General features: G+C 43.0%; 1 long non-coding RNA gene across 1 annotated transcript in view; it reads left to right on the top strand.

Moving 5' to 3' along the window:
• LOC127044393 (uncharacterized) overlaps nucleotides 1-22,082 on the top strand; it is a 35,883-nt gene extending 13,801 nt beyond the window's left edge. Inside the window, exons 2-3 of the long non-coding RNA XR_007772479.1 lie at nucleotides 10,464-10,620; nucleotides 21,563-22,082. This is a non-coding gene — a long non-coding RNA (uncharacterized LOC127044393). The remainder of the gene's footprint in view (nucleotides 1-10,463; nucleotides 10,621-21,562) is intronic.
• The last annotated feature ends 2,673 nt before the right edge of the window (nucleotides 22,083-24,755 follow it).

The following is a 24,755-nucleotide window of genomic DNA, read 5'->3' as shown; positions in this document are numbered from 1 at the left end:
TCAGGCATGACTTGCCCTTGGTGAATCCTTGTTGACTGTTCCTGATCACCTTCCTCTCCTCCAAGTGCTTCAAAATGGATTATTTGAGGGCCTGCTTTATGATTTTTCCAAAGACTGAGGTGAGGCTGACTGGTCTATAGTTCCCAGATTCTCCTTCTTCCCTTTTTTAAAGATGAGCACTATATTTGCCTTTTTCTAATCATCCGGGACCTCCCCTGATTACCATGAGTTTTCAAAGATAATGGCCAATGGCTCTGCAATCACATCAGCCAACTCCCTCAGAACCCTCGGATGCACTGCATCCAGGCCCATGGACTTGTGTATGTCCAGCTTTTCTAAATAGTCCTTAAACTGTTCTTTCACCACAGAGGGCTGCTCACCTCCTCCCCATACTGTGCTGCCCAGTGAAGCAGTCTGGGAGCTGACCTTGTCTGTGAAGAGCGAGGCAAAAAAAGCATTGAGTAATTCAGCTTTTTCCACATCATCTGTCACTAGTTTGCCTCCCGCATTCAGTAAGGATCCCACGCTTTCTCTGACATTCTTCTTGTTGCTAATATACCTGTAGAAACCCTTCTTGTCACCCTTCACATCCATTGCTAGCTGCAACTCTAATTGTGCTTTGCCTTCCTGATTAGAACCCTGTATGCTCGAGCACTATTTTTATACTCCTCCCTAGTCATCTGTCTAAGTTTCCACTTCTTGTATGCTTCCTTTTTGTGTTTAAGCTTACCGAAGATTTCTTTGTTAAGCCAAGCTGGTTGCTTGCCATATTTGCTATTTGTTCTGCACATCAGGATGGTTTTTTCCTGCACCCTCGATAAGACTTCTTTAAAATACAGCCAGCTCTCCTGGATGCCTTTCCCTCTTATATTAGCCTCCCACGGGATCCTGCCCAGAACCCTATAGCCACCGTTACTGGATCTTCTAATTTAAACTACTATTAATTTCTATCTAATTACTAGTCTAAGCATCCCAAAGGGTCCTGACGCTACCACCACCCTTTTTATATCCAATTGCACAAATTATAATTTTTCCGATTTTTAAACCCCCTCACACGGTTTTCTTCAAACCTTCATTTAAGGTGATTCGAACAACCGAGGCAAAATTTCTCACTACAATGAGTGCTTTGTGATCTGACTGCCTACGGAATTTCTGGGTTGGTTTAAACTTATGAAGTACTAGATGGCCTGGGACCTCCTCATGCCATACTGCTGCAGTTGAAATCTGTGGCTATGCTCAAGTTGGAGCTCCCAACTTAAAATAAAAGAGAGGTTGCTGCTGACAGACCATTGTTTGTGAGGGCCTCTGGACTTTTGAGCTCACTTTCCCTCCTCTCATCACCACCCCTCCCTGCCTTGATCTAAGAAAATATGGCTTTCTTGACCTTAAGGGTATGATGCACAGCCCATCGTTTTATCTGACTTTTACGGAATGAGCAACAACACTGAAATTCAGTTTTGGAAAGGAGAATCTGCTTGGATTCAAACCTGTGGCTCCAGGAAGTTTGAGTATTTCAAACCTAAGCTTAGACCAATCACAGTAAACAGGATATAAAATAAAATGGACACAGTCACTTAGTTTTTCAGATAAAAAGAGGCTCAAGGTTATCAGGAGAGACAGTGGAAATTAGGAGTTTGTTATTGTTTGAAAAACATATCATGAATCAAGGATACAAACTGCTAACAAATAAACATCTGTTGCTGGCAACAGCAAAAAGGTAAGGACATACAATGCTAGAGATCTTTTTTCAAAACCTGGTAGTTAATATCATTCTGTTTGATGCTTTCAGTTTCCCCTTTGAGATGGTAGCAGGAACATTATTTCATGTACATCCATTTTTCAGGCTTTTTCTTGTTTTCTTTGTGTGTATGTGTGTAAAAGACGAAAAAGCTTGACAAATGGGTATACATGAAATAATGTTCCTGCTACCATCTCAAAGGGAAAGCTAATACCATTTTATTGGATGTTTTCAACTACCAGGTCTTGATAAAAGGCCATTTTTCATTTTATTTGTATATATATATAGCCTCTTTTTTTACCTTGATGTCTGTCTACAGAGGTTTTTAGTGCCAAGACAATTGGCACTGGAAGACATGTCTAGCATTGGAGTCGGGGCAATGGTGCTAAGTGAAGAGTAGTGCCACAGTGAGCATTTCCTGCATCATCACCAAGACTATTGAGGCCTTTATAGATGGTGCAGGTGTGGTCTTCAGTACTACTTTATTTTTAGCTGGTATTCACAGTGTTGAGTGAGGAATTTGCTCTAGGTTAGGACCCCAAAGAGATTCTAGTCTTGAGCCTGTGACAGAAGGCAATGCTGATGTCAGAGCAGCAAAATGAGTCTTTGCTCCCACATCAGAGGACCTCAGCACAGAGCTGGTCTCGGTACACTCAAAGGGCATGTTGAGTCTCATGCTACAAGCACTGAGGAGCCAGATGAGCCTGGAGCCTCAAGAATTTCTCCCTTCTAGCACAAGAGTGAAGTCACAACTGACTGGGCCCTGGATTACCCAGACGTAAAAGTAGCAGGATGTAGGCATAGGTCTCTAGGATGATTGCTGGGCAAGTAGTGCACCTCTTGAAGCCCTGTAGAGCTGGGGGCTCAACCTAGTCTTGGTGAGGGGCTGACAGCTCCCAATGAGTAGAGGCTATCTACACTAAATAATCCTATATTACTCTAGACTATTTACAGGGAACTATTAAGCTAGACTAAGGGAAGTTCTGGCCTCAGGACACAACGGAGATTTCTATTCACTCTCCTTGGCAGTGGTGAAGGAACTGAGGTGGTTGGGGAGAGGGGTACTTCCTTATATAGAATAGGATGATGACATCACTCATGCATGAGATGTCTCCTGCATCCCCTCCCCATCCCCTAAAACAACACAATTTTTCAAGGTAGTTCTGCAGCTTGATATCAGGGCCGCCATATCCCACAAATGGGAATGCACAGAGGCCCTCAGTGAAGAAAAGAAAGTCACAGTGACCCTTGCTTGCTACCCACACAACTTGCTATAAATTGAAGACTGACAAATTGTCTGAGCTAGATACATGGGTTCAATTTACCTCAGTCTAACTTCCCACCAATTGCAAGCTACAAGACTGAAACACATATTTCACAGGTCTTATGAAATCTATTGTGATCTATCATTTCACCATCTGCTTAACAGTAACAGGTGTCTCCAAGGCAGGTGTGACTCCAGCTGGAGAAAGTAAAGAACTGGGGACTCCTGAGTTTACTATTCATTTGGCACATCTTTTCTCCTGCTCTGGGGAAAGACCTGGGAAGGGACTGGGAAGCAGAGAAAGAGAAACACTACTTTTCTAAAGACAGCATTGGGACATTATAATCAGGAGCAGATTTACTGTGAAACAAACCGTGCGGTTGCATGGGGGCCCCAATGACAGGGGCTCCCCAAAAAGGACAAATATCTGACAACGTGCCCCCTAAGTCCAGCCAACAGCGCAGCAAGGATCAGGCAGGCAGTCTACCTGAATGCCATGGCTGATGGCCAGACGCTGCTCCCAGAAGTGTGCATCCCTGGTGGGACAGAGAGGTGGCTCCGCACACGCCCCAGCCCCAGGCAGGACATGGAAATCCACTGCCCCTCTCCTCCCAATGGGTGAGCAGAGATGTGCCAGCAGCAGTGCAGCACAGCTAAGGAAGCTCGCTGCCTGCTCTGCCTCCCGCCCTCCGCGCCAATTCACTCCCAGAAGCAGCCGGCATGTCCCTGCGACCCCCCCGGGGGTGGGGGAGGGTGTCCGCTCACTTCCCCTACCCCTACTGCCAGCTCCACAGCTCCCATTGGCCAGGAACTTCAGCAAATGGGAGCTGTGGAGGTGGCACCAGCAGTGCATAGATAACCGCTGCCCCATCCCTCACTTGGGAACTGCTGCGGGAGGGGGTGTGTGTGCTGGTCGCTTTGGGAACTGCACCATCCGAAGTAAGCACCTGCCCCCCGGCCCTCTGCCTGCACCGCAGCCCCCTACCTCATCCCAGAGCCTGCACTCTGCACCCAAACTTCCTCTCAGAGCCCGCACACCTCACTCCATCCCACACCCAGCCCCCTGCCCCAGCCCAGAGTCCACACCCAAACTTCATCCCAGAGCCCGCACCCCTCACTCCTCCTCCCACACCCCAACCCCCTGCCCCAGACCAATTCCTATACCCAGCACCCAAACTTCCTCCCAGAGTCCACACCCCGCACCCCCTCCTTCACTCCATCCCCTTACCCCAATCATTTTATTTTTATTTACTTCCCATTACTTATAATATCAGAGGAGGATGAAGAAAACAAGAATGAAACATGCTGGGGAGATAAGAGAGAATGTTCTTTATCTTGGCTAGGTCCCCAGGGGGACCCCCAAAAATAAAGCTGTGCACAGGGCCCCACTAACTCTAAATCTGATGATAATTATAATGTGATCTTTTGCCAGACATTCAAATTCTAGAAAGTGAGCCTCTCAAAGTTCACTTGGAAAAGTTTGCTAACGCTTTGCTATTTTCCGGTTAGTTTCAAGGGGGAAAAGCAGGCCTGAAAGCTGCCAATAGTTCTTTATTAGAATCAGCTGTTTTAGCTGAGATTGAGCCTAGTCATAGAGACAAAAAAGAGACAGCAGAAAGACTTTGAAAGGGAAGATAAAAAATTCCATATTTGCAAGCTGTTTTTCTCCTGGTGATTCACTTTAATTAGACTCTCACTAGGCTCATGAGTGGGGATAATTTTTTCTTGGCGGGGGGCGGGGCAGGAGGAAGGGGAGAGAAAAGGAAAAGAAAGAGATTGTATGCTATGTGGGGTTTTGGTTTACAAGTTATTTTTGCCAAGATAGCCTCAAGAGACACAACACCTCATTTTCACAAAGATCCCAGGAGATAACAGGTGCTTTCATATCTCTCCACATTTGTATCTGGCAAGCTAATATAGCCAGTATCAACAAAACAGTACAGTACTTAGCCCCTAAGTCAAATAACCTAGATTCTTTCCAGCCATGCTTCAGGTCAGATATGACTTGGAAACAACCCTGGGAATGGGTATTCATTCAGCTACAGTTTCACTTCAAGACATTTGTCCTGAACTTTAAAGGACTGATCTAATGGGAAAGACTCCTTTTGACTGCCATGAGCATTGAGTTGCTGCATAAAGCTTTGCTTGGGCTAGGTATGGTCTATCTCGGACAATGCCTTGCCTTCCATGATCTACCACCATAGATGACTCATATCCCTTGATACTGGGGCGGAGGGAGAGACTATGTAAAGGGGAAGACACATAACCACCCCATGCATCTCCACTGGGAGGAACTTCCCCTTGCAGGGGCTGGCGACACAGCCTTCTCACTGGAAGATCCTGGGCTATAAGATCTTCTACTAGGAGAAGGACTAACCTGAGGGCTTGTTTACAGTTAGTTTTGCACCAATGTAACTGAATTTGTAGAAAACAAAATTTATTTAAGTGAATACAAGCCCTAGGAAGGACCCAGTTATACTAGAATAAAGGTGTGCATATGGGCATAGTTTTGGTTACTGAAACAAGCTATCCAGATATAAATACCTTTACAAATAGACCTATATAACTGCATCCACATTAGGGAGTTGTACCGCTATAACTAAATCTGTGGTTTTTTTATTTAGTTAAGACAAAGTAGACCAACCCTGCCTTTTTGTGCAAGGTGAAGGTTCAGATTCATAGAATTTAAAGCCTGAAGGACCTCATCTAGTCTGACCTCATGCATAACACAGGCCAAAGAATTTCCTCCAGTATTGCCTGCATCTAATTCTTGTGGGTGAAGTAGAGCATATCTTTTAGAAAAACATCTCATCGTGACTTAAAGATTCCAAGAAATGACCAATTTACCACACCTCATGGCCCGATCCCAATAGTGGATTTAGAATTAGTTGGGCCCTGTGCACAGCTTCATTTTCACACCCCTCACCCCTCACCCCTCAGCCAAGAAAAAGAACAATCTCTTTTCTTTCCCCTTCCACCCTCGTTTTTCAATCTTTTTTTCTCCATCCTCCTCCTATATTATAAGTAACGGGAAGTAAATGAAAATAGAATGAGATACCTTGATTGGGGCAGGGGGCTGGGGTGCAGGATGGGGTGTGGGCTCTGGGAGGAAGTTTGGTTGTGGGGTGTAGGCTCTGGGCTGGTGTAGGGGGTTGGGATGCAGGAGGTAGGTGGGGGAGGGCAGTGCTTACCTTGGGGGCCCCATGCCACCGCACGGTTTGTTTCATAGTAAATCCACTCCTGCCCAGTGCACATACAGTTTTGACACCATTATAACTATTTTGATTAGGGGTGTAACTTTTTTTATGTAAATAGTGCTTAGAGCTGGCCAAAGCTTGGAATCTTTGATTCACTCCAAATAGTGACATTAATGAAATTTGTCTTCATTCTGAATTAGACCAAACCTAAATATTTTCAAAACTTCTCGCAAAACAGAATTTCAAAAACATGTTGCTTTCTGGAGATTTTCATTTAGGAATTCCAACATTTTGTTTCCAAATTTATTTTACGGTTTTTTAAAAATAATTTATATTTTGTAACATCAGTAATACAACTAGTACCAAAATATCATAATATGACATGGTGCAATATTCTATTCTTATTATTTATATTTTAGAATAATTAAGAGTGGCTGTTATACTTAGTACCAATTGAGACATTTTCTTTTCTTTTCTAGATCAAAGTAGCTCTGTTTGTGTTGTAATGAAACATTTTGACACTCCACCAGTAAAGTTAAAGCAATGAAGTGTAGACAAGCCTTTGGTAATTTGTTGCAATGGTTAATTACCCTCACAGTAAAAAATTTAATTCCAATTTGAATTTTGCACACTTCAGTTTCTAGCCGTTGGATCTTTTTTGCCTTTGCTAAATTAAAGAGACCTTTAAAATCAGAAATCTTCCCTACACACAGGCTTTCAATTAATATTGTTATGCTAAAAGGTGCTAATGGCGTGCCATTAGAGGTCACTGAGATATAAGGACTCTGACCCTCCTTAAGGAGATTCCATGGGTTAAAGGACTCTCCTTTGTCTGGCCGTTAAAACTCTGAGCTTCCTTTGTATTGCAAAGCAGCTGTACAAGTTGAATCTCACCTCTGAAGACCATGTGGATTTTCATGGCTAGAGCAGGAAGAGAAAACTGCCTGTTAAGATTTTAGACTGGTGTGAGACCTTAAAGAGAGGCCTTAAAGAGAGACAAAAACAATGAGGAGTCCTTGTGGCACTTTAGAGACTAACAAATTTATTTGGGCATAAGCTTTCGTGGGCTAAAACTCACTTCATCAGGCTCAAGGCAGCTGATTCTTAAGTCAGGCATGACTGCCTTGTCCCAACATTTTTGCAAAATGGAGGGTATGTGGGTGTGTAATTTGTTACCACTCATGTTCAAGGAAAGAGGACTTTGTAGATTTTGTAAATAAACAAATTGCATGAAGAAAATACCTGGCTGTGTCACTGATTTTTGCTTCAGACAGGAAGCTTATTTAAAAGGCTTTAAAATCTAGTATCACTCACCAAAGGGGTCGCTATTTATCAATTTTCACACTTCATGAATCACAGTGAAGAATGGACAAACTTCAAACTGTTGAAGAATTGGTTCTGATAATACATCCAAAAGTTTGGGGGCTTACTTGCATATACAAAATGTATCCAAATCTTTTAGAGGCTGACAAATTGCTCTTAGAAATCTCACGAGGACAGGCTTTCTCACAAGATTTGTGGAACTTCTAAGTTATGGTTGGGCTGGAGTTCAGAAGCATGCAAAAAAGGTGACTTAGCACTTGTCTATACTTAAAACACTACAGCGGCGCTGCGGCAACAGGGCTGTTGTAGCGCTTCAGTGCAGAAACTACCTATGCTGATGGTAACGGGGTTCTCCTGCTGACATAAGCAATCCATCTCCCCAAGAGGCGTTAGCTAGGTTGACAAAAAAAATGTCTTCCATCAACCTAGCACTGACTACACGGGGACTTAAGTTGGCTTAATGTCTCCGCTCAGCTGAGTGGAATTTTCACACCCCTGATCGATGTAGTTAAACAGACCTAATTTTCTAGTGTAGACCAGACCTTAGATAATATATTGAGCCACTCTCAATATAATTGCATGTGCACACTAAAGGTAAAATAATTCAATCACTTAATAATTAAAGGACAGGAGTGAAAAGAAAAAAACAGTTTGGGACAATATACTTACCATCTGTATTAGTAGAAAGTTAAGACTATCAAAATATATTCCCACAAAGACATTTTTAAAAAATCTGTTTGATTTAATAAGATCAAATGCTGTATAATGTCAGCATTCTAAATCTATCCTTCTGATGTTTATTTTTTAATTTCCACTAATCTTAAAATTTATTTAAAAAGCCAGTAAAAGATAAGTTTTAAAAAAACATTAAACACAGATGGGGCCAAATGACTCAGCTGCAGAGTCTGTTCTTCAGTCATAATATCATGATGAAATATGGGTAGGAACATTATATATATAGTTATGATTTCCCCCTGAATGATGTTGGTGGCACATTTTCAAACCCACATAGCCCCAGTTATGCAGGACTGGTCAAGCAGGTCCTAAACGAAGGAATGTGTGTTTACCTCAATTTACATATAAGTTATAAACAGGGTCCTCAAACAGTGAGAGCATGAATGAGACAAAGAAAATCTGTATTTCAGCATACAGAAATGAGAAGAAACATTATACATCCTCTTTCAATAGACACCATGTCACCACCTTCACTGTTTGAATGTACTTTAACTAGGGGTAACCCTCAGGAAAATACCTTTTAAAGGGTAACTGAACTATAAAATAGGGGGGCAAAACACCCCAAGTTATCTCTCCCTATCCAGCTCTCTCTTTTCACCTAAGAAGACAGAAGAAAAAAGAGTTGGACTATTGGAACAGACCCTGACCTGAGAATGTTGTCAGCACTATTACTGGAACCCTGTAGAAAGAATTCCACCTTGAAACAAGTCGAGTTTAGAAAGTGTTTTATCTTTATTTCTCTCGTAACCATTTCTGTGCTCACTTAAAGACTATCTTTTGTAGTTAAATAAATTTGTTTTATTCTTTAATTAAAACTAATGCAGTGTTGTGAATTGTTTGGGTAACTCCATTTAGGGTAGCAGACTGTTGTATATTAATCCCCTTAAGAGGATCAACAGATCTAATATATCTGATTTGCCTAGGAGAAGGCTGGCCAGGGCAGAACACACTTTTGGGGGTAATATCTGGGACTGAGTGTGTGCTGAGGTCACCTTGCAAGTAATAACCAAGGCTGCTGGAAGCCAGAATGTGGTTTGTGCTTGCTAACAAGCTGCTAGGGTCAGAACTGCGGGATCAGGGATGCTGCTTGTGAGGAGCCCTGATTGGTAGCTACAGCAGCAAAGCATTGCGAGGCACCCCAGGATGCAGGGCAAGTGGTGACACAGCCCCTGCCCCCAACTGGTGTGGATAGCACCTCAGAATGTCCTACTGATAAAGCCCTTATGAGGATGTAGTTATATCAGTATAAAGGTTATAGTATGGTTACTGGTGTAGTTATTCTCCTTCCCAGATGGGAATAACTATACCAATATGAGCATCCCATATTGATATAACTGACACCCCTAAATGGGGGGGTTGTAGTGTTTTAACTATACTGGTTAGATAAAGTGGTCCAACTTTCTGGTGTAGACAAGATCTCAGTTGATGTCAGTAGCCTTGCTGCCAAGATACAGGGCCAAAGTTCTAAGCATGAACCTCAATCATAGATTGTTAAGCGCTTTATAATATTGGTAATTAGATCAAGTCTCAAGTATCAAAATGGAAAGAACATTTGAACTGAACCTTTTGTAACCTCAAAATAATTTTAGTTTGAATTTTAGGCAGAGATTCAGGGGAAGGTGAGTGGTTCTGATTTCCCTAGTGAACTTTAATTTATCCCATTTCAAAGCAGAGTAGATTCCTGAGATTTCTCTGTAGGGAATAATGGACCCTAATTATGCAGATTTCCTGTGGTGATGCAAAGCCTCTTTTCTCTTTAAAAAAATGTAAGAGAATTTAGTACTCATTAAAGATGTTAGCCTGATAACCCTGGAGACTAAAATCTTCTGTATATCCCCAGGACAGATACTATATAGTATAATCAATGAGTTTTCCCATACCCACCACCAATGTGCTTCTGTGTTATGGGGCAAATGGCCTCTGGAGTGAAAGATTCATCCAATCTCTGTGTCCACTGAATCCTGAGCCTCACTGCTTTGATTGCTAACAACAGTGCCAATTAGCAATGGATGTTTTAGTAATGTTGACACGTGTCCACTAGGAACTGAACTGCAATCCCATAGGCCACTGAATAGAGCCATCAGAAGAGCTGGATGTGAAACCTAGGGCCTTCTGCGCTACAGGGGAAATTCAATCTAAGCTAGGCAATTTGAGTTATGTGAATAGCGTAACTCAAATTGACATAGCTTCGATCTACTTCCTGCAGGGTCCACACTATGCTATCCTGTCAACTCCCCCTACTCTTCTCAATCCAGTGGAGTACAGGAGTTGAAGGGAGAGTGATCTGCAGTCAGTTTAGCAGAACTTCACTAGACCCACTAAATCGACTGCTGATGCATCGATTGCTGCTCATCGATGCCCCGGTAAGTGTAGACAAGCCCCTAGAGAGTGGCTCTGTATCCTATTACCAATGTCCAAGCCATCCGGTCTCCCCAAAGCAGAATTTATTAATTTATGTGTTTTATATTGTCCTGGCTTTCTCCCTGTACTCTAACACTAGATAATTGACAATGGTGACACATGTGGTCTTATTCAAGGATGGGACTGTGACAGGTTCAATGGGCAGTGGACTGATTTGTTGCTTTGGGTTTGAAAGCTCAGTCTTCCATGAAACCAAAATATATATTCAGACTGGCAGATTTAAAACCTTGCATGTTTTTGATCTCAGAAATGCTGGCATAGTGTGCTTGTAACATCTATACAGAATGTCTGGAATATAGATTGTTTTACATTGTATTTGATAAAAGTAGATGTGAAATACTATGGGACTCTCAGTAAGTTTCCATGGGGGATATTAGTCCATAATGGTTTCAAAACATTTTGGTTTGATCACCATAATTTTGAAAGTAAATTTCACATGCTAAATGGAATCAGGTGACAGGTCACCTGTTAAGGGCAGAATTAGAAGGTGTTCTATATTTTGACATGTTGTCAGAAGAAATAATGTTCTGTTTTAATTCTGCAAAGATGGTTAGAATACAAGTGTTTGTCATGCTAGGGAAGCTGGCATTAATCTCTGAAGTCAATGTTACCCATACCAAGTTATGGGACTGCACAGTGAACAGATGTGCCAGTGCATCTGCACAGTTCTTGTGGGAAAATACAAGCCACTTGTATTTTCACATAAGTAATGCTTCAGGATTGGGGTTGTTTCTCTGCCTTGGAGAAGCACACAATTCCTAGATTAAATGCAGACATCTGCAAATTGATTTTGTGGTAGTGATCAAGTAATCTTTTTATAGGTGTTCCATAACTGTGTATTATGCATATTTGGCTACATTTTATTAAAGTACAAAATTCCACAGACATAACTGGCTGATTCCCCCCCTTTAAATTTAGTACTCAGTTCATTCATTTAATAAAAAGAGTCCATTTTTTCCATGTTACTCACTTAGGGCCCAGCTCAACTGCTGTTGGAACAGGTCCTAGACCTTTATGTTAAGAAAAGAGAATGAAACTTCTCTAAAGTCTTTATCCAGTGAAAGAACTTGGATCAAAATGATGCCATTAAAAGGCTCTTGAAGAAAGACTTTGGGTGCAAAGAAAGTAACATGGAGAGCAGGTTCTTTTACATTCATTATATACAGTAGGCCACCACTTCCTCATGCCTTACTTATTATGAGAGAGTTCCCAGAAGACAGAAACCAATTAACTCTTTATTTTGGCAGTGATGATCTTAGGTGTTCTGTTAATGGGCATTATTCTTGCTAAATTATAGATGAGCCTTATAGTAAGACAAATGCCATTATCTAAGTTATTTATTCATGGGACATCATCTGTAGCATACCCACACTAGTTTTCCTCAAAGTTTAGTATTGATCATTTGCACTAATCAGATGTATCAAGGGATGCTAAACGATTCAGCAATTGCAGCTTTGAATATCAGCATCTATCTCTGGGTGTCTGCCAGGCCATGTCAGGGAGTGCTGAGGCCGTGTCAGGTATTAGGAAACAATAGCAATAAGTGAGGGCTTCCTGTCTGTGCATTAAGATAAGTGGCTGTGGGTCCCCCAAACTTTATAATGAATTATCATTAATGTGACTGACTTGGTATGCCATTACTGTACTTTTTCCAGCTGAATCTGAGTTCTTACAGTATCTTCCACAGAACTATAGTAAGATGATATCCAGAAGGATTGCTAGTGGTAGAGAAGGTTCCTGCTCTCCTTAATGGTATCAGTCGGTATCCACTTTCTCTTTCCAAGTAAAACTTTCTAAGATCTACACTACAGACCTATATTGGTCTAACTATGTTGCTCAGGGGTGTGAAAAATCCACATCCCAAGTATCATAGTTATACTGACCTAAGCCCCGTGTAGACAGAGCTGTGTCGACATAGGTGTTCTCCCATCAGCATAGCTACTGCCTCTTGGAGGTGGACTAACTACGCTGATGGGAGAAGCTCTCTTGTCAACAGTATCTTCACATAAGCGCTACAGTGGCACAGCTGCATCGATGCAGCACTTTAAGTGTAGACCTGCACTAAGAGGAGTATAAATAGTCTCTGTTCCACAGAAGCTATGAGGCTCAAAGCTAAGTCTAACATCAACCCTCAGTCTGAAGGCAATTTAAGATGATGCCATTTTGTTTCTATTGTCATTTATACTGTTTAATGAGGGTCCAAATGAGAAGTTACATCATACTCTACCACAGCACGGTGAATGACTCTCAGTAGTTTACATTAGGCAGAAAATGTATATAATTTTTTACATTTTACCTCTTGACACCAGGATTCAGCATTGCCTGATGCTAAGTGCTGATGCAATTAGCAGATCTGCCCTCTCTCCTCTTCCGTCACTGTTGCGGTGGGTACCACTTAAACAATAAGACACCATTTGCAGTGCATTTGTGGACAATTATAGCATACCTTTGGTTGTACTAAAAGACATAAGGTGAAAGACTGGGTATTGATAGCTTCCAGAGAAGTGCAAAGTCACCCTTAAACCTGGCAACACTCTCCTACAGTGTGGTTTCACTCTTATTAAATGAGATCTATATTTGAAAATTAAGGGGCCAACTCTTGAGAGGCTGACCCAACTCCATTGACGTCAATGGCAAAACATCCTTTGGGAAAGATTCTAATTTCACTCATAAAATTTAGAGGAACTCCACTGCAGATAATGGAATTACACTGCTGGGAGCGTAACATCAGACTCAGGCCTATTAACTTCAATGGGTGCAAGAGATGAGACTCATTTTTTACTTAATGCTCATACAGGCAAACTGCCTTCAGACTAATTAAAACTGAGTGAAGAATTTCAGGTTTGGCTCCATCTTGGGAGCTAATCATTAAAGTAGAATGTTCTACTATTTCCCATGAGGAGCAGCAGAAGCTTCCTAAAATGGGGGTGGGAGGGAGGGGCACCAGGCCCCAAACCATCACCCCAACCTCACGCCACCTCCCCCCCTTCCCACCCCCGAGGCCCTGCTGGCTCCTCTCCGTCCCTCCCAGCTGTCGCTCACCCTTATGGACAGTAAAAAGTGGAAGGGTTATGCCCTCCCACTTTTAAAAGTGGTGGGGCGATGGCCCCCTGACCCTGCCCTGTTCTGGAGCCCCTGGTTCCCATACAGTTTTGTGTAGTTGTGTAAAATCTGAAACAAGTGTATTTGTTTAATCAAAGGCATGCTTATGACAATTATCTCTGTAAAATGATTTATAATATGGTGTCTTTACATTTGTCATTCTTACCTAGTAGATTCAATAAATTTTTTAAGTATACTTTACTACAGCCACCACTTTTGAAAAAAATCTGACCTCCCTTCAGATGCAAGCTCTAGTAAGAGACAGCATGTGCATCTTTCTGTTACAATAGGATACACAGTCCTCCCTAGCCTTATTGGAACACAGTGGTCCCATTACTTCATGTAACCCCATCTGCTCCTATTTTGAGGCATCTATTCTTTTAGCTCAGGGAAGTCTGTCAACATCTCTGGGTAAGCAGCTGGAGAAGCTGCTGCTGCTGTTCTCTCTGCAGCAATCACAGACCATGACAGTTCAGGGAACAAGAGTATTGGAATAGAACCTGGTTCTTCTAGTGCAGAGCACATCGCCCACGCTTGGGCCTAGGTTTTCTTCTTTTGTGCATTTCATGCTGCAGCAAACAATTATTTTAATTAATACAATTAGGAATGATTAAGCTAAATCCTGTAAAATAGGACAACTATCAACGGTCAAATTTCAAAGCATCACAGGATAAAATTTTCATAATGAGCATAAGTTCCCCTTTCCAAAGGGATTTAGGCACTTAGAAGTTTAAATCCCACTGACTTTCACTGAAATTTAAGGCCTGTTTTTCAAAAGCAGCTACATGACTTAGGGTCCTAAGTCCTGAATATTTTATCCTAAGGACTAGTGCCCACATCCTCAAAAATATGCAGGCTCCTAACTTCCACTGATGTCTAGGGAAGTTAGGAGCCTAAGCACCTTCAAGAGTCTGGGCTTACATCCACAAGGGGCACAGGCTCAGCATTGCAGTGCCTAACTTTAGGTACCTGCTGCCCAATGGAAACCACAGCCCTTAGTTAGGTGCCCAGGCTCCCTGTACAGTGGATGGAGAGAGCTAGGCACCTAAAAATGGGATTCACAAAAGCCAGAAAGCTAAGCAGGGAGCTGTTTAGCCGACCCTGCTGTTATGCCGACAAAATAAAAACCGCCTTGACAAGAGCCATAGAGCCGTTCGCGGCAAAGTTAAAGTGACGAAGCATTAGTATAGACACTGCCATTCGTTATGTCAACAAAACTGGCCTCCTCCAGTATCCCGCAATGCCCGCCGTGACCTCTCTGCTCACTGGTTTGAACCCTGCAAGCATACCCTCCGCCCGCCCCCAAAATAACAAAGCTGCTGAGGATGCCGCTCCGGGTAGGTAGCTGAGGAGGCAGAACTCGGACGGAATCACAGAACCACAGGCAGGCAGGCTACTACTGCGGGGGGAGGGACAGAGAGCGGGCTGCTGCTGTGCTGTGCAGAGCGAGGGCTGATGTGTGTGAGTGTGTCCTCCTGTACCTCAGGATTGGTTGCTGTCTGAACTTAAAGACACAGCAGGCCAACACATACACTTCCCCAACACACACACTGTTTCTGTCTCTCCTGCCCCCACACACACTCCCTGTCACACGCTCTCCAGCCCCTTCCTTCCACATACACTTCAGTTGAAAAACATCTGGCAATCTAGGAGGATGCCCATGGAATGATGGGATTGAGAAACCTGCCCCATGTGATGCTGTACTTGCCCAATGAGGTACTGCAAACCCTTCCTAAAGTACTCTGCAACCAGTTGCACAGTGGGATATTTATCCACAGTGCACTGCTCTCTGTGTTGATGCAAGAGCTGCTAGTGTGGATGTGCTCTGCCGACACAAGGATCATAGTGTGGACATGCAACAGCAGTTTAATTAAAGTGACATAACTTTAGTCAACAAAACTCTGTAGTGTAGACAATGACTTAGATTAAGTCTGATATATGCTACTAACACCTGCATAAGTGGTGTGCAATGGAGGCCAGGGGAGGCTAAGACTCCCAAACTTCCACTAATGCTCCCCGCCACCGCCCTAGGGCTGGACCATGGTGGGGCTCAGAGCAGCTCAGGCGGGTAGACTGAGGCTTGGGTCTGCTCTACTGGGCCTTCTCCAGACACAATGTGGGAGACAGGGCTCCTCTGGCCCCAGTGGGCGAGTGCAGGGGAGGGAGGAGTGGGGGGTAGGACCTTGAGCAGAAGGGGTGCGGGGCTAGCCTCCCCAAATGGGAGGTTCATGCACCACCCATGGACACCTGATTGCTGCTTCTCAAAGTGACAGTACATAATAATTACCACAAGTAAGATTGCCTCTCAGGTTCTCCATTTTCTGGGGAAAAAAGACCAAAGCCTTTTAACTGTAAGTCTAAAAGGGTGTGTCTACACAGCAAAGAGTCAGGCTGAGTCAGGCTTGCAGGGCTTGGGTTAAGAGGCTGTTTTATTGCTGTGTAGATTTCTGGGGTCAGGCTGAAGCCTGAAGCTTGAGCCTCTTAAAACCTGCATGGCTGGGATCTACATAGCAATGAAATAGCGCTGCAGCTAGAGCCACACAAGCCTGACTCAGCAGGCATCAGCCAGCCTCTGGTTTTTCTTTTCTGTGTAGACATACCCAAAGAGACAGGGAGTGAATACTGGATGGTGGAAGCACCAGTACCAGACACAGAATCACCAAGTATGTATGTGTATATGTGTCAGCAGTTCACCAGAGAAGCAGGTCATTACAGATATAATCTGTATATGTGGTGGTCGATGTTTAGATGTCCCCTGCCTTCTATGACATTACCTAATTAAAATATGACCATATAGATCATTGTTGCAACCACTGTTATATACTTGCAACAAATCTTGTACAAAATGTGGCATGTGAGATGTCTATGGAAAGGTTATGACCTGCTGAATATGATTATGCTATTTGTATGCATGTATCATTTTTGTATTTGAAGTTATGAATATTCGCTCTACACCTGGATTTCAAATGTTTGCTCCTGAGGTAATGCCCACAAAGTAGCTAGCCGCACATCTTGGAGAGACTATTCAAATTGAATGGCCCATCAAAAGAACATTTAACTGACAATGGACCATAGAAGACGTCGATCTACAGATAATGGACTTTCTGCTGTGACTAGGCAAAATGCTTGGACATGTGACTTGCCCATGTGACTCCAAACACTATCTTGTCACCTGTAATTTTCCACTAGCTGTGCTGAGGTTTTTGCTTGAAACATGGCAGACAGTAAAAAAGGCCCTGGAAACCCCTCCATTTTGCCTCTATCCTGCTCCAGCCTCTGGAATATGAATTTATACTAATGGGAGCATTCTTCCCAATGGGTTGAGGACCTTCCAATGATTTGGAAGCAGCCAGAAACTTGACTTAAGACAGCAGTTTATTCCATCACTGCTACAAGCCTGAATCAAGAACTTTACAATTACTGTATTTTAACTGTTCCAATTTTAATTTTCTTTCTTTCTTTCTTTCTTTCTTTCTTTCTTTCTTTCTTTCTTTCTTTCTATGAATAAACCTTTAGATACTAAAGGATTGGCATGAGCATGATTTTTGGGTAAGATCTAAGTTATATATTGACCTGGGTGTGTGGCTGATCCTTTGGGATCAGAAGAACCTTTTAGTGATGAGACTGGTTGTAAAGAACCACTCACCTTTGAATCCAGTGTTTTCAGAGGAAATGGCTTTTATAAATTCTTGTTAGCCAGTGTGGTGAAACAAAAGTTTACTCTTGTTGCTGGTTCGGTATATCCTATGGGGGATTAGCTACCAGTCTTGGGGTGTGTCATAAACAGATAGCTAAGGGTTAATGTCTCTTTCACCTGAAGCACCTGACCAGAGGACCAATCAGGAAACCGGATTTTTTCAACTCTGGGTGGAGGGAATTGAGTGTCTGAGTCTTTTGTCTGCCTGCCTGCTTTCTCTGAGCTTTGGAAAAGCAGTTTCTACTTTTTAGTCTTCTGTTTCTAAGTGTAAGGACAAAGAGATCAGATAGTAAGTTATATGGGTTCTTTTCTTTGGTATTTGCATGAATATAAGTGCTGGAGTGCTTTAATTTGTATTCTTTTTGAATAAGGCTGTTTATTCAATATTCTTTTAAGCAATCGACCCTGTATTATATCATCTTAATACAGAGAGAACATTTGTATGTATTTTTCTTTCTTTTTATATAAAGCTTTCTTTTAAGACCTGTTGAAGTTTTTCTTTACTTCAGGGAAATTGAGTCTGTACTCACCAGGGAATTGGTGGGAGGAAGAAATCAAGGGGAGATCTGTGTGTTGGATTGCTAGCCTGATTTTGCATTCCCTCTGGGGGAATAGGAAAGTACTTTTTGTTTCCAGGATTGGGAACAGAGAGGGGGAATCACTCTGTTTGGATTCACAGAGCTTGTGTCTGTGTATCTCTCCAGGAGCACCTGGAGGGGGGAAGGGAAAAAGGATTATTTCCCTCTGTTTTGAGACTCAAGGGATTTGGGTCTTGGGGTCCCCAGGGAAGGTTTTTCAAGGGGACCAGAGTGGCCCAAAACACTCTAATTTTTTGGGTGGTGGCAGCAGGTACCAGGTCCAAGCTGGTAACTAAGCTTGGAGGTTTTCATGCTAACCCCCATATTTTGGACGCTAAGGTCCAAATCTGGGACTAAGGTTATGATAGGGTGGATCTGCCCTATTTCTCAGCAGTTCATCCTGAATTTGGCATCCTCAGTTGTGAGCCACTGAGGTACCTTCCCTCACGGATGTTTTGTAGTCAGTGTTTTAATGTCCCTTGCCTTCCTTCGTGGGTGCTAATCTACAGTCACATACAATCTGTTTTTAATACCTTGCATGTCATTTGCACCTTTATTGATAAATGAGCATCAGAAAACAGATTTATCACTCGTGCGACTTTCTTCTCAGTGCTTTGAAAATCAAAAGTGGTCTATAATTGTCAAGTAGTATTTATTGATGATTATTGGGCCATATCCACATATCCACTTTCTCGAATAATTTTCACTGAAATCAATATTCTGCTTCATTTTTATTATTAAGACTCACACCAGAGTATCCACATGATAACTTCAGACTGAAGGGGACTCCCTTTTCTTGTTTTGACAAATATAGGGAGTGCTGGATTAAATAATGGAGATGGTGTTTTAGAAAATAAATAGCAGAAATAAAATGATTGCTGAATATGAAGTCCAGTCAAAGCATATTAAGGGGAAAATTGTCAAGATGCCCAGGGATTTACACATGCATCTATCACTAGCACTAATGGGAGTTCCACCCATACACCCGTGGATGCTGTTTGCGTAGACCTTATCTTCAGCAATCATTTTATTTCCACACTTTACTGTCCCCATTCTATAATGCAACCCTCTATAATTGTTTAAAAGATTTTTATCAGTCTTGATCAAGTGTGTTAGTTGATAAATTGTTGAGAGGTACAGACTGCAAAGAAAAAATGCTATGAGTCTTGCTGTCTCCTAGAAACCAGACAGCAAATAGCTTTTAACAACTATTGCAGACTTCCAAGCACCCTTCACTTCAGCACTCTCCAAATGTAATACTCTGCAACATTACCTGTGCCTTCAGCTGCCTAGAGAAACTTGTGAGGCAACCATAAGAAAGCAAAGTTTAAATGAGTCTTCTCGATACCAACATATCAAGCAACCAGAGATCTGCAAATGGGCAACAGGGGGATTATGAGCATGACAAAAAAAACTGTTTGGTTAGCTAAGATTGAGTTGTGTAATATCAACAAGCAGATTTTTGTTACACTCTAAGGACCAGGCTGTGCCGGCCTAGAGAGGGACATGAGCCACGATGTAGGTCCTGCAGGCCTGTATCATGCCAGGAGCAACTCCAGTGTGCAAGAATTGCATGTTGTGCTCAGAAAGGAGCCCAAAGGACAGTGCAGTGCGTGCGCATCGCTCTGCATCCAACCAATGCCACTGGCTAGTGCAAAGGATGGACCAGTGGTGAACTGGAGCCAGTTCCCACTGGTTCGCAGGAGCCAGTTATTAAATTTAGAAGCCCTTTTAGAACCAGTTGTCCCATGTGGGACAACTGGTTCTAAAAGGGCTTCTAAATTTAACAACCCGTAAAGCTCCAGCAGCTCCCTGCCCTACCCCCAGCCCCAGCTCACCTCTGCCTCCTTCCCTGAACGCGGGAAGCCTGGGAGGGCTGAGAAGGGCAGCTTTGCGCAAGTGGGGGGGGGGGCGAGGAGGGTTCCGAGGAGGGGCAGTGCACCCCGGCCCCAGCTCCAGCTTCAGTCCCGGCCAAGTGGTGTGGCCAGGCCCCTGCTCCTGCCCCGGTGTGGCCTGGCCCCGGCATGGCCTAGATCCCTCCGGCCCTGGTGGCTTGGCCCACCTCTGGCCCCAGCCAGGCGCCCCAGCCGGGTGGCATGTCCTGACTCTGGCTCCGGCTCCGGTCCCAGTGGCACGACATGTCTATGGTCCTGGCGGTGCAGCCTGGCTCTGGTCTTGGCAGCGCAGCCCGGTCCTGGCCGAGCTCTGGCCCCGGCCCTGACTCCAGCTGGCCGGGTAGAGTGGCTCCGGCCAGGCCCCGACTCTGGTCGGGCACCCCCAGCCAAGCGGCTCTGGCCCGGCCCAGCACCCCCGGCCTGGCCTCCAGTGCCGTAAGGGGGCAGGGAACGGGTGTTGGAAGAGGGTAGAGGAGTTGAGGTCGGGGCGGTCAGAGAGTAGGGAACTGGGGGATTGAATGGGGGGTCCTGGAGGGCCATCAGGAATGAGAGGAGAGATTGGATGGGGCAGCAGGGGGCAGTCAGGGGACAGGGAAGAGGGGTGGATAGGGCAGGGGTCCTGGGGGGTGGGAGGAGCATGACCCCTCATGGAGTGAGGAGGAGGGAACCGGTTGTTAATTTTTTGGCAGCTCATCACTGGGATGAACTATGACTAGGCTTGGAAGGATTCAATTTTTATCATAACTGCAATGTCAATTTCACCAGACACACAAATTGAGGAAGAAATATTTCCAGGTGATAATAATTGAAATTTTCAGATAGGCAAAGTAAGAAAAATGCAGCTTGAGAACTTCTTAGAGTCTGATTTAAGGCTAAAATTTTTATATATAATGTTAACAGTTTGGGTTCTGACAGTTATAAAGCTTTAACTTTTTGAATCTCAGCATTGGCTGCCAATAATTATTGTCTGACTCAATAATTTCTCACAACCCATAATTTTGTGAACTGTGAAAATTTAAATGCATAAAAATTGAAAGGTGCTTAAAAGCAAACACCAATATTGTCCATCAAAATTATAAAAATATGAAAATCTAATTCTGCCAAGTCTAGCCGTGATCCAGACTCCTCCTCTACCATTCTCACTCCTTTAGTGTAGCTTGACCCTCAGGGGCACAATGACGAAGCAGGGAGCAGAGGGACTAATTATGCCTGGTCTCTGCATAGAGAGAGAGCATCTCACATAAGAGCCAGGCACAAAAAGGTCATAAATTAGCAATAGTATGTAGTCTTCCACCTAGTGCCTTAGAACGCTGCCTACCTCCTAGGAATGCTATGAGGAGACATCAGGTAGGCAGGCAGTAGCTCCACTGAACAGAAAGGAAAACTGGCAGAGAGGATAAGTGGCTTACCCAGAGTAACAGAGCAAGGCAAAATCAGCATGAGGAATAGAACCCAGGAGATTGCAATTCCCATTCCTGTGCCCAGACCACTAGACCCTGCCTCTTTGTCTCCCATAGTAATAGTTACCATGGTGATGACCTACAAGAAAAAGTAACATTTGCATATGTATTTACTGATCCTTATGGATTTCCTTTAATTTCTGTTCTAATAGATTAGAAACAAAGGACACGCTTCAGGAAGCCCCTAAGTGGATGTGTTCGGTGGAAGAGAAAAAAGACAAAAAATCTTTTCCCTTTGTAGGCATGCTCCTGCTTCGACACCAGCACAATTCAGAGCCAGCACTCCCTTGAAGCCTAACACTACCTGGAAGTGTCCCATGGCTCCTAGGGGTGTAGTCTGCTGTGTTGCAGGTGTAGTCAGAGTATCATCCCCTCTCATCAGGCAGTATGTTAACCCTGTCTGCAGCAGGTATAAGGAGCATTGCACAACACGCCTGACAGCAAGCCACAGGATCCCCGAGGCATCTTGTTTGCAACTGCATTGTAGAGACAAAATGCATTGAACATCTCTTCTCAGCTGCTCCAGCTATTTCCATACCCTCCTCAGTGATCCTTACAGTAGCGCCAATCTAGTACCATTTCTGTTATATTTGTATTTCAAGAAAGATTGCTTTAGAATGGTCAAGGACTATGGGTTAAACTGGTTTTTTTCTCCACGTTATTATATAAACCTGGCTTATATAGAGATCTAGTCATATCTTTAACCTTGTTAGGAATGTGCTGTTACTTGCAGTTTTCATTATCAGTAAGAAAAAGCTGTAACATTCTGTTGTAAGTAAAAGGTTCATTAAAGTCTATTTGCCTTACATCCTTTTCCAGGTCTTTTTTTTCCCTCAAGTGAATATTCAGTGGGTTTGCTAAACTGTGAATTAGGTTATGTGAAAGTCAGCTAGGCAGACCCAATATTTCGGTAACAGTTACTATGAGATAGCAATCTGAAATCTGATTTCGGTTTTATAAGATGTATGTAAGCCTGATTTTGAAAGGTTTGGAAGGATGATCTATTTATCCTCAGTAAAGACAGTTTTTATCTCACAGAACCAATCTCCTCTTTCTGTTTGCTCCTACTTTGAGGTTGTAATCCTACAACAAGCATTCCCATAGCAACAGATTATGATGTCACAAGCAAAGATTTATGAAATCCTTGCATGGAGAAACAGGAAGAAGGGTTCTGTTGACGTACCCCCCCGCAAACACTTTCTTTAGTAATTACCCCAGTGGGAGGAAATTAGTCTCACAGAAGTTATATTTTAACCATCCAAGTAACTTGTTACTAAAGTGTTACTGAACATGGATTTTAGTCTTTAGGTTTTCTGCTTTAAAAGTCATTTGTGAATCCAGATCGAAGGATTCTGAAATTCTTTTAGATGTTTTCACAAGTGCCACTAAAGAAAGGAGGGGAATGCATCAACCTGCGCAGCATTTGTATCATCCCTCTCCATAAACAAAGGTCCAAACTGTACCCTTAAATCTGTACCTGATTTGAGGGCAATGTGGTGCCCACCAGGCATTTCTCCAGCTCCCTGGCGTGCAGGGGAACATATAAGCTGCCCTAGACTTTAGAATGGTGCTGATTGCTTCTCTTTATGGGCCTTGTCAGATCCATAGACTGGGGTGGAGTTTAGGGTGGGGGGTCCAGACCATGACCTGTTTGGAGCAATTTGCATGGTTAGAGCACTCTAAGGGAACAGGAATGGGATACGGCTCCTTACACCCATTTCTTCAATGCATTTGTACAAGGATCAGAGACAATAGGACCCCAAAAATATACCAATTACTGAAATATGTAGTGAAAAAACACAACATACAAAGAGTATTTGGTCTCACTTTCCAGAGGAAAGGAACAGCCATGATTTGGATCAGAACAGGGACTTTAAGTGTCCTTATTCACATGCCCACAATTGATGGGATTTATAGTCACATCCCTAGAGGTCAGCCAGCCTTTATGGTTTGAGTCCAGGTTGGATTCAAGTCCAGGAGCCTGTTTTCCAGATCTAAATCAAGCACAGCACGGGACAGCAGAAATTCTGCCAGAACAGCTGTGATGAGAAATTGTGATTCTCTCATAAGATCAGTTGTTTGTGTGAGGTGACAGCCCATTTGAGGTCAATACCTTTTTAGCACTGCTTGTGAGTTCCGTGCTGTCAAACCCAAATCCAAGCCTTAATCAAGGCTGGCCTTTCCAGACCTGGAAAGCCTTCAGACGTGGGTTGTCGCTAACTTGAAGAATCAGAAATGTAACCGACAATCTCGGTTTTTAGTTTTTCCTTTAGCAAAACGTAAGTTTCTAACCAGTTTCTTTATGACAATAATCTTGAATATTGCAAATCAACACAAACTGATCACTAGAGTTGAAAGCTGTCACTGATTTTTCTTAATGCTCACAGGCTAGAGAGGAACCACACAATCTTGCTGAAATGGTATGCATGATATCTTGATTACCATGAGAAAATCTTTTTTTTTTTTTTTATTATGCAGAACAGATTGCAGTAGATTTACTCACACCCCTGAAACTTGTCTTGGCAATGCCTGTTACTGTTGCTTCTACAGAAGATAACTGTCTGAAGTTTAAATTGATCTAGAATGTTCTGCAGGCATGTCAAAAAATGCCAAAGCTGGACCTATCTTTAACTCTGGGTTCAGTCTCAAGCCTTCACTCCAAATTCTGGTCCAAAGTTAATTCAGATGTGGATCCATATATCACCTCTACGTCCTATATTAATCACACATGAAAGATAAGCACCAGACCAGAGACTGGTTAGAGGGTTGGGTCACCATTTTTAGATTCTCTCACTAATTTTATCAGATTTATGTCTTCTTGATGAAATAGTAAAGACATTTCTGATTATGAATAAGCAACTATCACAACAATAGAGGTTGGCTGAGGTAACAGGGAAATCTAATACTTGGTTCTTGATGTTATTCCCAAAGACTGTTACCGTTCTACATTGTAGTGACAAGGTGGGTGAGGTAATACTTTTATTGGCCCAACTTCTGTAGATTTAAAGACAAGCTTTCAAGCTACTTCTTCAGCGGCCAATGCGGCAAGAATAACACTGAATATGTTGCAGTGTCACTTTGTTTTAGAAGAGAGATTTAAAAAATATATTCTAAAATAAGACTAACAGAGTACACAGTCCAGAACAAATTTTACTGTAGCACTCATCTTGATTTATTTTGGGGAGGGGGACAGTTTATGAATTATGAACTGCTGAAAAATAAATTGACACACTTTCATTGGCTTGAAGTGGTTTCCATCAGATACAGGGGTTACAGTTTGGTTTAGTGGCTCTCAGCACCCACACTGTACAAATTGTTCCAGCACCCCTGCACACATTTAAATTT

Source organism: Gopherus flavomarginatus, chromosome 2 (genome assembly GCF_025201925.1).
Source record: "Gopherus flavomarginatus isolate rGopFla2 chromosome 2, rGopFla2.mat.asm, whole genome shotgun sequence".
Taxonomy (NCBI): Eukaryota; Metazoa; Chordata; order Testudines; family Testudinidae; genus Gopherus; species Gopherus flavomarginatus.
The sequence above is the reverse complement of the archived record's forward strand: the minus strand, read 5'-3'. Positions and strand labels throughout refer to the sequence as shown.